The sequence below is a fragment of the Rhinolophus sinicus genome, linkage group LG01 (assembly GCF_036562045.2).
Source record: "Rhinolophus sinicus isolate RSC01 linkage group LG01, ASM3656204v1, whole genome shotgun sequence".
Taxonomy (NCBI): Eukaryota; Metazoa; Chordata; class Mammalia; order Chiroptera; family Rhinolophidae; genus Rhinolophus; species Rhinolophus sinicus.
In genome coordinates, this window is record NC_133751.1 from 157,182,890 (window position 1) to 157,198,079 (window position 15,190).

General features: G+C 36.2%; 1 protein-coding gene across 1 annotated transcript in view; it reads right to left on the reverse strand.

The window, feature by feature from the left end:
• The window catches only part of SLC25A12 (solute carrier family 25 member 12), a 161,142-nt gene that overhangs the window by 81,642 nt on the left and 64,310 nt on the right, over positions 1–15,190 (reverse strand). The gene's annotated exons all lie outside the window — the stretch shown is intronic.

Sequence of the window (15,190 nt, forward strand, 5' to 3'; positions counted from 1 at the left end):
CCCACCTGTCACTCGGGGGAGGGGGACGCGCCCCCCACGGGGAAGACTGGAGTGCTAGCCGTGGGATTCCGACGCGCCGCGTGGTTGCTGACAGCTGAGTCGCCGCCAGGAAAGCCCCAGGTTTCTTAAGGCCTCTTAGTGGGTGTGGCTTTGGGTACCGACTTCTGCCAAAGTCGTTTTACCCTGAGACTTAAAGGAACACTTGGGGCCTAGATTGAGCAAGATTTAGAAGGATCAAAGAACATAATCCACTAATAATGACAATAAGTGAATTAATGGCAAATACTGACAAGAAAAAAGATTGGGAACTACTCCCCTCTGGGGAAAATCTAAGTAAACATAACTTGAGAAATATGCCCCTAAATTGGCATGGGATGAATATACTTAATGTATTTGTGCTTCATGTACTGTTATAAAGCTTTATTAGACTCACTCCACATTCCTAATCACCCAAGTCCTTTGTGCAACGAGGTGGGGCACAAATGCAACTTGTGCATTTGTGGGGTAAAAAATCTGTCTTGGACTGGGTTAGCACTGAATTCTGGCCAAATTTACCCATACATAAACATTTCCAGCCCTACCTAAGAAATAGTAGCTATCCCTTGAATCAAAATAATGTCTCTAAACTGAGTCTTACCATTATGACTATATCGAGCCTCATACTAATTCACTCAACAAACATTTACTCGGCATCTATCATATGCCAGACACAGCACTGCTTGTAAAGACAAATAGCATATAGTTCCTACCCTCTAGGAGTTTACAGATGGTCAGTGCTTCCCCACAACCCCAACCCTAAGGTGTTTTTATTTGTGTCTTTAAGTCAAGCATGCTCCCTGTTCAAAAAAAAAGTCTAGCAACTCCAAGATTTATCTTAATCTTACTTAGCTCTGTAATTCCTCTCCACCCTCCTTTGCATTTCCAAAATTGAATCTCACAGAAGGCTTCCCTTTTCTCCAGTCTCACTAATCATGATATTTGTGTTAAGTATCCAAGTTAATAGAAATGAGGAAAGAGGAGTGGCAAATGGAAATTGTTGGTAAGGAATACCACATTACTAGTACTTCGAAAACGAGCTTTTCTGCTGTAGTTGATTTAACCGTCCACCATCATTAGGTCTTTCGTCAGTCTGTTCAAAGTTGTTTTAACAATGTAATCGGACATAAGGATTCACAAATTCATGTTTTGTTCTACTAGCACCTTATGACCCTGATACTCTGCTGCTCTCACTTATTTTATGAAGTTTCTCTAAGCAGGAGTCTCAAGGTGTTTATTTTATATTACTTTACAAGGAAAGGATGTCCGTTTAGTAGCCCAGAGTCCTTCATTTTGAATAAAAGTACTTAAGGGAAAGGAAGGCATTTATTTATAATGAAGAGATTACTTTCTTTTTGAACATGTCATTATTGACCAAATCCATATTGTTGGAGTGAAAATTTAGGGTCAGTCTGGCTATTCCTAGAGAAGATGACAACATTACATTTAAACAGAGCCCACCACAGGAATTCATAGGTATAGGCACCAGGCCACAATGAAAATTTTTTTGAATGAAAAATAGCTGGTCTTTGAGCAAGTTCAAGGGCTTCAGTGGTACCAATCTAGTTGCAATGGAGATAATATAATAATTTTAAACTAAACAAAGCTACTATATGGAAAAGATAGAAGAGCTCAGTTATCCTAAATAAAAGTGAATTTTGCTAGATTTTTCATCTATCCAAATATAATAAACAATAAAATGGACAAAGGTGTTAAAAGTATATACTATAGGATATTAAGTAGTGAAAGGAATACAAAAGCATATGAGTTAGACCTCCTGCCCTGAAAAACTTTGCAATCTATCATTCTGTTATAATGATGGCTTGATAGTATTATCACAAGTTAAAACAAATTAAAACTTACTTTTGCCTCAGTTGTAGATGATCAGAGTTGAGGAAAAACTTATCAGTTAATGGGATATCAAAAGACAAACCTGTCAAATAAGATTCACAGTATACTTGGGAAAAGGTGGGAGAAACAATTCAAAACTTTTCATGATTTTTTAAAATTACATGCCAGCAGACTAATTTATAACTCTTTAAGTTTCAAATGCTATTTGCAAACAAGAAATAATTTTTAAATGGTGGGACAACAACTGTAAGTTGAGAACTTGATAATTAAGGCAGTCTAAAAAGAATGACATTTCGGAAAGCAAAATTTGAAGTCAAAGGCTAAGAGACTAGGCAAATCCATCGTCATTAGTAGTCACGTTTTAGAGTTGGTTTCATTAAAGATTCAATATATGGCTTGACTGTGCTGGGAAATTAAATTTGCTTGTGAAGTTGTTGCCCATGAAAATAATATATTACCCCCAGATGCAAAATCGAAATAGGCGCTTGCTAGGCAAACCCACAGAAATATGTCTCCAATTCCCAGGCAGCTTACATTATATTAATTTGAAACCAGCTAGGCACTTTGTGGGTGAAAGTTAGAATTATACTAATGCCTCATGCTCTAATAAACTAAAACATAATTATTAAAACAAGAGGCAATTACCAATGAGCCTCTTCTGCCACAACTCCTGGACCTCCTTCCATCTTTAATAACATACCATTTCTGTTTATCTTCTAGACTCCTCTGATTATTTTACTGACATGAATACATTTTTATTCCTGTTTCCATATGCCACACAGCTACTATGGATGTCATCTTACAAGAAGTAAATCAAGGTGGTATACCAACACTTAATGGAGCATTAGGATATCACTGACTAATTAAACCAGGAGAGGAGCTCTCTCTGGATTAAAGGTACACAGGTCATCACTATGATGAAGAATAAGCCAGATTTTATCCTTCCCATCAAGAGGAAGATCACTTAAAATATTTGAAATAAACAGCATGATCTGACACCACACAAACACACATATACACACACACACACACACACACATACAAAGGATATTTGAACATCTGGAACTTTTAAGTGTATATTGATTTTGGCCTATACCTTAAAATCGTTCTTTAAATTTTACTGAAATATTGAAAAACTTACAAATTTTGTAAGTTGTGCTTTTAACTCCTTCCTTGCTGAGAATATATATGGGGAAATGGCAGGGGGTAGGCTGGGGAGAATTATGAACGGTTAAGTGTCCAAATTTGAGCAAATTATGTATAGTTGGTACACTGACCTGGAAATCAATAAATCAGAAATTATTATTTCAACCCAAGCTACTTATAGTTAGACACTAGATAAATGACACATTTTAAGGGTTCTCCATATTGTACAAGTATTATACTCCCTGAATATGAACATTTGCTGTAATTGAAATAAATTCTCATTTTGGTGGAGAGGGAAGAGTAGGGTATCAAAAATCAGATGAAATAGTTGTACTCCTGCCATTATGTCATCCTAAACTGTTCTTCCTCACAGTCTGACTCTGTCTTATAAATTGTGTAATGAGGATGACAGTGATCCTATTTTTGGACCACAGTCTTCTTTATTCCCCGTGGAGGCAATAACAGCTAGTTTTCTTTTCAATGGATTTTGGGAGGAATTCATGGAATGAGCTGTTCTAGATGTTTAAGGCTGTGAGTGCCCTGTCACTACACTAGTCATATACAAGCTGGTATTTAGTGGGAAACTTGATGATCAGAGGGAGAATTGAACAATATGAGCTTTACTGCTTCTTTTAATTCTCTAATGTCATGATTTGGGATGAGCCAAGTTTTAGTTCATAAACATTTATTGAGTACCTTGTGTTTGTACTAAACTCACTGTTGCAGTTATAGGAAATATAAGAAAAATAAGTAGCATGAGTCCCAAAGTATGGAAAATATGTTACTGTGGCAACTGCTATGATTCATTTTTTTTAAATGAATAAAGCTGAAAGAATGATGCAAAAACCTTTTGCATGTGCCAAAGGCTGAGGCAGCTTAGATAATCATGGGGTAAAAACTCTGGTTTGTCACCGGTTCCCATTCCTATCAAATGTATATAACTGGGAAAACAAACATCCTGCGGAGTCCTTCAGCTGTACTACCCTACCCCTGAAGATTTACTTGGATCTGTTTTTTGCCTCCCTTCTACTTAGAGGTCAATAAGGATGGATGCTTTGAATCTGATCCAAAGGAAAGAAAAATTGTCTTTACTTTGTGCTTTCAGATAAGCAAAGGCCCCACAATATCCAAAGCATACTTGAAAAAGAACAAACTTGGAGGACTTATGCTACCTGGCTTCAAGATTTACTATTAAGCTAAAGAAATCAACACAGTAAGTTCTCGAATAATGTAATTTTGTTCAACATCGTTTGTTATAATGTTAATGAGAAAAACAAATCAATTCCCAGGCAGGGCCACACAGACAGTGTGGAGTTTGCATGTCCTCCCCCTGTCTGTGTGGGTTTTCTCTGGAGACTGGTTTCCTCCCACTTTCCAAAGGTGTGCATAGCAGGTGAATTGGTGTGACTACATTGTCCCGGTCTCAGTGAGTGTGGGTGTGGGGAAATGCAACGTCTTGTCCAGGGTGGGTCCCTCCCTTGTGCCCTGAGCTGCTGGGACAGGCTCTGGCCACCTGTGACCTGAACTGGGATAAACGGGTTGGAAAATAATGATCTTAATTTGTTTTTATTCAACTTTCTTTAATGTATGTATAGCTTACATTGATTTCAATGTTTAATATTGGAAGTGTTTTGGGACTTTAGTTAGAAATTTGATGATGTTTTTGTGACCAGAAATATGCCATAGGAACGTAACACTTGTTTACATCAATTAGCCTGCGGTAAAATTGGTTTCATTATACCTCATTTCACTTGAAGTCGCAGTTTCTAAGAACCTATCAATGACATTAAGTAAAGACTTACTATACAGTGTGATACTGGCTGACGTAAGGATTGATAAATAGATCAATGGAACAGAACAGAGACCCCACAAGTAGATACGAAATTATAAATTCATTTGATTTCTAACAAAGATGCCAAAGAAATTCAATGGGCCAGGGAGCCTTTTCAACAAATGACACTGGAATAAGTAGATATCCATATGGGAAAATACATAAACTTCAACCTCTACCTCAAAATATATACTAAACTTAATTTGATATAAATCATAGGCCTAAATGCAAAAGCTAAAATCATAAAGCTTTTAGTAGAACATATAAAAGAATATCTTCTTGTTTCAGAGGTAAAGGTTTTTCAGTCAGGACATAAAAAGCAATAACCATAATTAATAAATTGGAGTCAGATTTCATTAAAATTAAAATTTTCTACTCATCAAAGGCCAATGTTAAGAAAATGAATAGGCAAGCTGCAATCTGGAAGAAAAATTAGCAAAACATATATATGACGAAGAACTGATATCCAGGATATAAAGAACTCCTAACTCAATGATCAGTAAACCTAGTTTAAAAATGGGCAAAAGACTTGAACAAACATTTCACAAAAGAAGATATAAGCACATAAAGAACTGCATATCATCAGTCATCAGAGAAATGTAAATTTAATCACAGTAAAAAGATAGCACTACACACGCACTAGAAAGTCTAAAATTAAAAAGACTGACACCCGAGGCTGGCAACGATGTGAAGCAACCAGAGCTCCCATGTGCTGTAGTGGGAATGTAAAATGGTATCATTGCTTGGGGAAAAGATCTAGCGGGTTCTTACGAAACTAAACATACACCCACACTATGACCCAGAAATTCTACCTTTCAGTATTTCCCCAAGAGAAATAAAAATATATGTGGATAAAGTGACTTGTACAAGAATGTCCATGGCCACTTTATTCATAAAACCCAAAACTGGAATTAACCCATTTGTCCGTCAATAGGAAAATAGATAAACAACACTGGACTAGTCAACAAATGGAATACTATTCAGCAATAAAAAGAGCAAGCTGCTGATATGTACAACATTGACGAGTCTTTAAAATATGCTATGTGAAAGAAGCCCTACATGGAATTATATGGCACAAAAGAGCATATATTGTATGATTACATTTATGTACAGTCCTAGAAAAAAATAAAACTAATCTATGGTAGAAAAAAACAGAACCATGGATGCTGGGAGAGAGGAAATGGCTGGGGAAAAGCATGAGGGAACTATCTAGAGTGACAGTAACAGTCTATGTCTTACTAGGGGTTTAGGTTACAGGTGCATGCATTTCTCAAAGCTTAGGGAATGTACACTTAAGATACATACATTTCATTGTGTGTGTGTTTTTCCTCAAAAGAAAAAAATATGTGAATATATATTGAACTCTAGCTAATAATATGAAGTATTTCAGAGGAAGAGTACTGGTATCTTAAATTTACTCTGAAATGCATAAAAGAAAGATTGATGGATGGATGGATGGATAGATAGATAGATATAGATAGATAGATAGATAGATAGATAGATAGATAGATAGATAGATAGATAGATAGATGGATAATGTGATACCTAACTGGGGATATTTGGGAATTCACTGTAAAAGTTTTCAACTTTTCTATTCATTTGAAATTTTTCATCATAAAACATTGGGGAAAATTGTGCTGGGTCTTTGGGTTACTAAAGATTGTTACATAATTCTGTTCTTTGACTAAAAATTGTAATGAGACTTGTTTCTTAAACACTGATAGGCATGTGTGCATTGTGGGAGAGTAGGGAAAAGAAACAAGCTGCTTGACAAATAATATATCTCTATTATGTGCAGAGGAATCTATGAAAACTATATTACATTGAGGGAAAAAGTGTTTTTCTTAACATGGATTCAGATAGTAATTATATGTCCTTGAGAGTGATGTGTGTTTGGTCTAATAGTTACCCACAGGAAAACAAAAGGAAGGATGTGGAAATATATTTGCATAACAGAAACTTTGGAAGGTACCAGAGTTGGAATCTGTAACTCTCCTGCTGAAGTGCACCAAGTGTATAAATCTAGACTAAGAAACTCAAGACTTTGGTGGGAAATTTGTGCAATGGGTCCTTATGGCCCTGGATCGCCCTCTCGGAGGAAGGATAACTGATTGCAGGATGAAATCAACCCCACTGAGTAGGGAATTTCTAAAAAGGGGGGGTAGGTTTGTAGTGGGAAACCTAAAGAAAGGGCTCGTTAAAAAAGAGATGGCCATGAACCACAAGGTAAGAAAGCTAGGAACTGGGGGATGCCCACAGAGAAACTCCTTCTGAAAAATTACCATAAAGGGATAATGTAATATTAACCAGTATCAAATTGTACCAAGCAGAGAATAATCAGGAAGTTTAAGTTAGAAAGTTCTAAAGAATCAGTGTGAATCAGCTAGACCTTGAGGAGGGTTAGACCTCCAAGAGGTCTAGTGGGTAGAGGAAGGAGGAAAAGTGGGCAGAATTGTGGAACAATTGGCGTTCTTTTAATCAGAAGAGGATAGAAGTTGAGAACACAAAAGAATTTGACCAAGAACAGTTAAAAGTCTTAGTCAAAGTTGTGCTCTGCATATTCCATTCCCTAACAGTAGGGTATTACCTTAAGGTAATGACAATGTAATAAGGAAAAACTATATGAAAATGAAATAAACGGCAAGTAAGAGTTGAGGCGTAAGAGGTCTGCTTCATGCCATAAGGTCTTTGTATTGCAAAAGATGCCACAAAGGATAAGAATAAATTTTTGTATAGGAGATTTAATGATCGTCTGCACTTTGGATGAAGCTTCTGGGTAATGCTGACCTGCTACTTCTTCTCTGTTTCTGGTCAAGCCAGCATGGGGGGAAAAATCATGGAGTAACAGATATGCATGTTCTTGTCTGTAGTATCCCTTACTATCACTGCTTGGAAAGAAGCCCAGAAACAGTCATTGTTTGCTTACCTTGCTCTTCTATTATCCTGGATGGATGGGTTTACCGGGACAGTTCGGGATGGGGATGGGGAATAAAATAGGGAATCAGCAATTAGACTTCCTTTAATCACCCCCAACCCTTCAATAAATGTGAACAAGTTTTGTGTTGATGGTATAGGAGAAAAGTAAAGTGCAGTGATGGGAAGTGTAGCGTTCCTCATATCACCCCTGCACTGAGATCCATGTGGCAGTAGCAGCAACATTATTTATCACAGACGGTAGGCTCATAGTGCTAGGTGGCAATAGCTAAGTGAGTGTAACCTAAGAGATAAACGAGGGGTAAAGATGGGCATGGATCACAGAGAAACAAGATCTCAGTAGCAGATGAGATAAATCCCCCTTTGCTTAAACATACTAGAGAACCTTGAAGGGGTCTTAGGGCATTTCATCATGTAAAATTACATGAGGTTATGAAGTTCTAATCCATCTCTTAGGTATAGTACGTGCCTTATTATTGACATCTATACGCAGGAAATATGAAGTGAACATTAATTATCCCTCTCTATAAAGCTCTTACAATGCATTGGGGAAATAAAACACAGGTAAAATCACTAATTAATGCATATACTCAACTGTGTGGCAAATTTATGCAATACAAGTTTAGAAAAAAGAAAAAATCATTCAAGCTGGGAGATACACAGCAGGTTTTACAGAAATAATAATGCATCACTTGAATTCACCACTTCCCTGTGTTCCTTCCAGAGTATGTCTTATCACCTTATCCTTCCTTCTTCATCCATATTGCAGTCCTAATACTTATTTCCTAACGCTGACATTAGCTATGTAGGTACTAATCAAATGTTTATTGATTATTTCTAGCCAGTCACTCTACCACTAGCCATTAGTCCTCTTATGTAAAGACAATTAGTCCTCTTATATTTCTTAAGTGAAGATCATTACCATTGCCTTAGTTGCTGAGGCCTAAAAATTGGGTACCAGACTTTCTTACTCCTCACTTCCAAATAGCCACCCGGTCCTGTGTTTTCCATTCCCTTCAGTGCTTTTTAAATCTCTTCTCTTCATCAAGCAACTTTCAAAGAGTTAATAGAGCTATTAAATTGTACTAAAAAGGTTAGTAAAAGGATTGTAATAAGAATGTGAGAAATCTCTCAGAAAGTAGAGCAATATATACAGAAAAGAAGGAAAAATATTTAAATATAGAGAACTAATCCTGGGGGCCCAATAATTGACTAGTAGGAGGTCCAGAGAAAACAGAGATTTAAAATGATGGGGGGAAATATCAAAGAAATCAGAGAATTTTCCATATCCTAAAGATGAGCTTTGAGTTTCAAAGTGTCCTCCATGTAACCAGACCAATGAATAAAAACGTTTCAATGTGAAGGCACATTATGAAATATCAGAACATTGGAGATAAAAAGATTATATATATCCTGTAGTCAGAACAGATCCATGAACGAAGAGGAGGAGGTGAAAATGGCTCCCTCCAAAGGGGTCACTGAAGAAATTTTTGACTCCCTTCCTTACAACCTTGGGCTCATGATTTTGAGGTCCTGTATCCATGGAAGGAATGCTTCCATCAGGAAACAGCATCAATGCTCTAATGAATTGGAAACTGAGATTGCCCCCTGGCCATTTTGGTCTCCTCAAGCTGTAGAACTAAAGGCAGAAAAGGATCACCACAGCCATGTGGGGGTTAATCTCAAACACAAAGGGCAAGTTAGGTTGCTGCTGTACAATGAGACAAAGATAACTATGTTTGAAACTTGACTGAGGCAACTCAATAAAGATAGCCACCCCAACAAAGACAAGTCCTTAGAGGACTCAGATCATTTGGGAATTAAGGTAGAAGCACTGCACTAGATGAAGAATTAGACCCAGTCAAGGTGCTTAGAGGCATAAGGGGATATGCAATGTAGGGTTGAAAAAGGAAGTTAAGATTCTCAACTTAGGCCACCTACAGAAAGGGGGTTCAACAGCAGCTACACTTTATATTACCCTCAGTTCAAACCCACCCCCACCTTTTATGAAGAGCATTAGCATTGGCTAACATTTTAAATGTCATCGTCCTATGATGATACACTAGCTAATAGGACCACGTGTCCATTGTGTTGGGGACATTGATTGCTACCCAAGAGCTTGCCATACATGAATTTCTTATAGGTCAGGTGACACCAGAAAGATACTGGGGCTTGAACTGCTTTTTGCAGTGTTCCACCCAGAATGGGAGCCTACTAATAAAGGAGACAACAGTAGCAATGACCCAGAGTTTCCTTGTCAGAGAATTAGTACAATGTGGAGGCCCCTTCCAGCTCACTGAAGAAAGGTAAATGCATGCTATGTGAGAGGCAGTAAGAGCATCAGTGGCAGTCAATGTCATCTGGAAAAGCAGAGATGACCAGAACAAAGAATAGTTAAATAACAGGATTCATTTCTCTTCTGTTCTTACTTCTAGCCCCCAACACCAGAAGAGTTAGCCTTCAAAAGGAAAAAACGTATCCTAAACCAAGACACTTGCCCCAGCCCAATATTTAGGGGTTTGGAGAGGGAGAAGGAGTGAAAACTTGACTATGTTCTACTCAGTTCAGGTCCCTGTGGCTACAAGTCTGGCCAGAAAATGGAGGAGGTTTTAAAACCCGAAGTTTTAAAGTAGGCCCCGTTGGACTTTGAATAACTTAGAAGATGAGGAATTGGCCCAGGAGGAGAGGGTATTCAACATGGTACAGTGGGAGCAGTGACTAGAGACATGTAAAATATTTTATGTTTATACATACCCCCAGCAAGTTCAGATTCCTTAGCAACTTGGTCATATGAAAAGTAAGAGTAGTGTGCAATTTATGATATAATGTTAAATGAATGAATCAGAACTTGAAATTATATGTATATGGCAAGTACAATTGTACGAGTAACCTGAATATATTAATATTACACAAACCTGGATGTTTTGCATAAGATCAGCAATGATGGTATAACTTAATGACTATTATACTTCTTTTTGTCATATATTTGTTTTAACAAGTAAAAGAAGTTTTGTTTAGCAAGATTGCTTTTCATGAATCCATGTTGGATGATGGATACTTGGCCACTCTCTATGTACTTATTAATTATGTTCTTTTGTTTTGGGGATTTCTTCGGTTGTTGTTTTTCAAAGATTAATGCCATAGTATTTCAAAGAAGACTGAACAGAGTGTGATCTCTCAGTTCCTCCCTTTTCCATTAAAAATTGAGTACATATTATGCTTGACTTTTTCCATTATCAGCAATCATTCCAGTTTGCAGGCAGTCCATACACGTAATTGTTAATAGCACAGATATTTCAGAGAGCATGCCTTTGAACCCTCTAGCGAAGATTCCTTTAGGTACACCTGATGTGAAGTCATCTACTTTAACCTATTCTATCTCTAACTCCAATTTCTGTAGCATCTTTGGTAATATCTGTACAAGGACTCTAATTTATATTCTTCCTCCCACATTGGAATATTTAGGACACTGGAGCAGGGTAAGAATCTCCTGCAATTATTTGTGGCATACTGATCTTATACTTAGGAATAGCCTAACCCCTTCTTAACCCAAGACTGGTAAAAGATAAAAAGTTTATTGCTATTCTTTTAAAAAAAATCTCTACCCTATATGATCCCAATGGAAAAGATATGTGAACTAGATAGCAGAAAAATAAAGTAAGGCTCACCAAAGAATGACATTTCAAATTATAGCTATTGTTCTTATATTCCACAGTGATGATTTAGATAAGTATTTATCTACCTTTAATGAATGAATGTACAAAACATAACTATGCAATTTTCATTTGTGCTTAGGTATGGATAGGCTCATATACAATTAAATCTTCTAATAGTAAATACAATTGCTGCCTGGCATTCAAACATACTATGTAATTTATTTTAACAGAAAGCAAAGCAAAACCTAAGATAATTAAATCATACTGATACTATTTGAATGAATTGAACATTTTTCGTCTCCCTGATATAGTCCTTCTATTCATTTTACTCAAAAGAACAGTGTGAAGTTCAAAATCTGAGAATAAAAGAACTTGACAAGGAAAAAAAAATAGCAAAAATCTTTACCAAATGAAAGAAACACAAAGTTAGCTCAGCAAGGCTTCTGCATACCCAAGGACAATGTAAATATGCAACCACAATTTTTTGAAAAAGAAAATTTCTTCCTGGTCTTTCTTATGATTCTGGCTTAACAAAACTTACATAAAACAAAATGTTATAATTATTTGTTGATATTTTTAACATATTTTAGAAACCCCTTGAAATTATTCTTACAGTTGTTTTTAAGTGGAAGTTTTCATTTCTCCAAGTATTTGTTCTTAAATGGGAATATTAGATGTATTTTTAACGTTAACATTCAGATTTTTAGATAAGATTTTATAAAATGAGAATATAACCCAGTATTCTAGTAAGTAGATAATTCCATTTACATAGGAATTGTCCTTAAGGGCCAGGCAGAGAGGGGAGAGAGAGAAACAAATCTGAGAGTGGGCCAAAGAAGAGAGGATATGGACAAGCTTAAATATTAATGTATTTAATACAGTTAATCTGAATAAAAATCTTCAGTAAATGTTAGTAAAAAATTTGTTCTCACTTCAACTAAGAACTCAAGGATGAAAATAACATAGCTCCAGCCTTGAAGGAGATGTCAATAAGAGGTAAATAAGCTTAAGAGTGGAGAAGGTCATGATTCATGATTATCCCCTGGGAGGACAGATCAGAAAGTGAGGCAATCCTTCTGTGATAAGCAGGGCTACGTTGGTGAGTGAACACAGCAGGCCCCAGATACAGCAGGCTCAGTGAAGCCAACTGGAGAGACGTGAGAGAAGAGTATAAAAGCCTCACTTGAGATGAAATGTAGGGCTGCTGCAGGGTACAGCAAGGGCTCGTTCCTATTTGTCATGGAAAGCCAGGGAGAAAAGGAGGAAAGATGCTATTATATCCACTGTACCACTTACCCAATACCTCTCTTCAACTCTGTAAGTATATTCCAAATAGGACCTAGGTTTGGGGAGATAGCAGCTTACAGTTAGTGTTTGAATGCTTAGGTGTTTAACTGATTGAAGAATAGAGAAGGAGGTATAGAGGAGGAAGGTAAGCTTCTGATAAGAACTAGCTAGGCTTTCTTAGAGCTCTATAAGAAAACTAGAACTTAATCTGAGTTAAAATTATCTGGGAAAGCCAGAGCTACTGGTGATTTGGGCTTGTCTACAAGAATACCCCTGTGGCCTAGAGAATCTTGTCTTTGGAGCCGTTATGCCAAGGATAAATTTACTCTGGCAAAAGAGCATGTCTGGCAATTGTGTTGATTACCCGCTCTAGGACAAGGCTACTCCCTGGTGACAACCAAAGAACAATAAGAAGGAACGGCCTGTGTCACACACATGTTGGTAGTAATTAGTTAAACGTGAATGAGGTGATTTAATCTCTTTGATTCTAATCACATGCTCAAGGATGTTTTAAAACAAAGAAACTAGCAATTTCCAGGCCCAAGAACCATGAAGTGCTTTAACAAAACTGGAAATTTAGTTGTTTGGGGGAGAAATTGTGTTCTTGATGGTATTACTGCAAAGTTATTTAACAAACATTTAGTAAGTGTCAACCATGTGCCAGATACAATGACTATCTCTCCAAAGTAAAGGATTTCATGAGGGAAATGAACCCTTTCTACAGCAAGAAAGGGAAAAGTGGAAAAACATAGGACCTAATTGAGAGACTTGGGTCACACTCTCAGCTCTATCAGTTACTTGCTGAGAAACCTCAAGCAAGAGGGTAGGATTAAGTCAGAGATCTTCAGGGAAGCGCAGGTGATGGACTGGAGTAGAAAATATATTAATAATGAGTATTCATATTCTTTTTTTGTCTCAAAAATAAAAAGTTAATGATAGTAATATTTAATATAGGAATTTACAGTAGTCAACATATATTAGATACATATTTTTAAGGTAACGTGAACAAAAGTTTTATGTATTTGTATACCAAATAAAAAAGTATGACAATGACTAGATTACCTGATTTCTAAAATCAATTTGCTCTAAAATTCCTGTTTCTATATTACTCAAAGTACCTTAGTTTCTCTTAAACTATATAAAAAAATAACAGTATACCTATAGTAACATAAAGTTCCTCGTATATAACAAAATTCGATTTTACAAAGATATAAAAAAGTAAACCTTTTATTCTTTAAATGCATCCTAACCCTACCGATACACCCTTCTTACCTCTATGTATTTAACAAAGAGGTCAGTTGGCCTGACCCTTTCTTCCTCTTAGCTCATTCAAGAGATTGGCAAAGGGATACATTGACAGCCTTGTGTTGATGAGATTAATGACAAATTTAAGTTCTGGATTCCCTTTAGCAAAATTTTCAGAAAGAATTCTTTTAATTTTACAAATTTGCACAGTGACTTGTTGAAATGTATATATGTATATATATGTACATATATATATCTATATGCATATACATATGTATATATATACACACATATAATATACATACACACATATGTATATTCCCTTAAAATTCTGATTTGTAAAAAAATTTAGAAGAAACGCTACCATAAAGCTAAATTTTATTTTATAGTTCTTTAAACATTTTATAATCCTATAATTCTTGAATTAAATACTTAACAGCATTATACAGCTGGTATAAAAGCTCCTCACTTTGTGTCCACAGCATAGGAAGTTAAGAGTCTTGCTGTGCATAGCGATATGGCTAAATCGGTTTACAAAGGAGTTGGCTGAAAACCAACTCATTTAAATGACAGCTTTGGGGTGGCCGGTTAGCTCAGTTGGTTATAGCGTGGTGCTCATAACACCAAGGTTGCTGGTTCGATCACCACATGGGCCGTTTTGAGATACACCCTCCTTGAAATAAAAAATAATAATAATAATAAATTAATTAAAATGACAGCTTTCACAACAATATGAACATTATTAACACTACTGAACCACATGCTTAAAAAATGATTAAGATGGTCAATATTATGTGATGTGTTTTACCACAATCAATAATTAAAAAGGCAGAATCACTGAAACAATTTATCAGTTTAGAGTGAATATTTCTAGTCATAATTTTCACCACTTTTTAGCTTAATTTCTTTAATATCTAAATAACTTTGATAAAGTTTTCTTCTTCCTCCCCCTACCCTGAAGTTCTTCCACATTAGAAATGACATAAAACAACAGCAGAAACATTTAAAATGGGAGTAATGGGCTTTTTTTTTTTTTTTTTTTGGCTAAAACTGACAAAGGTATTAATGTTTGAAATAGCATTTTAACTATGGAATTTGAAATATCATGGGCGTTATTGTACTATTTGCCTGAAGTATACATACACATTTAATGCCATTCTTATTAATTATAGTTTCAAAAAGTAAAGCAGGCATCATTGGATGG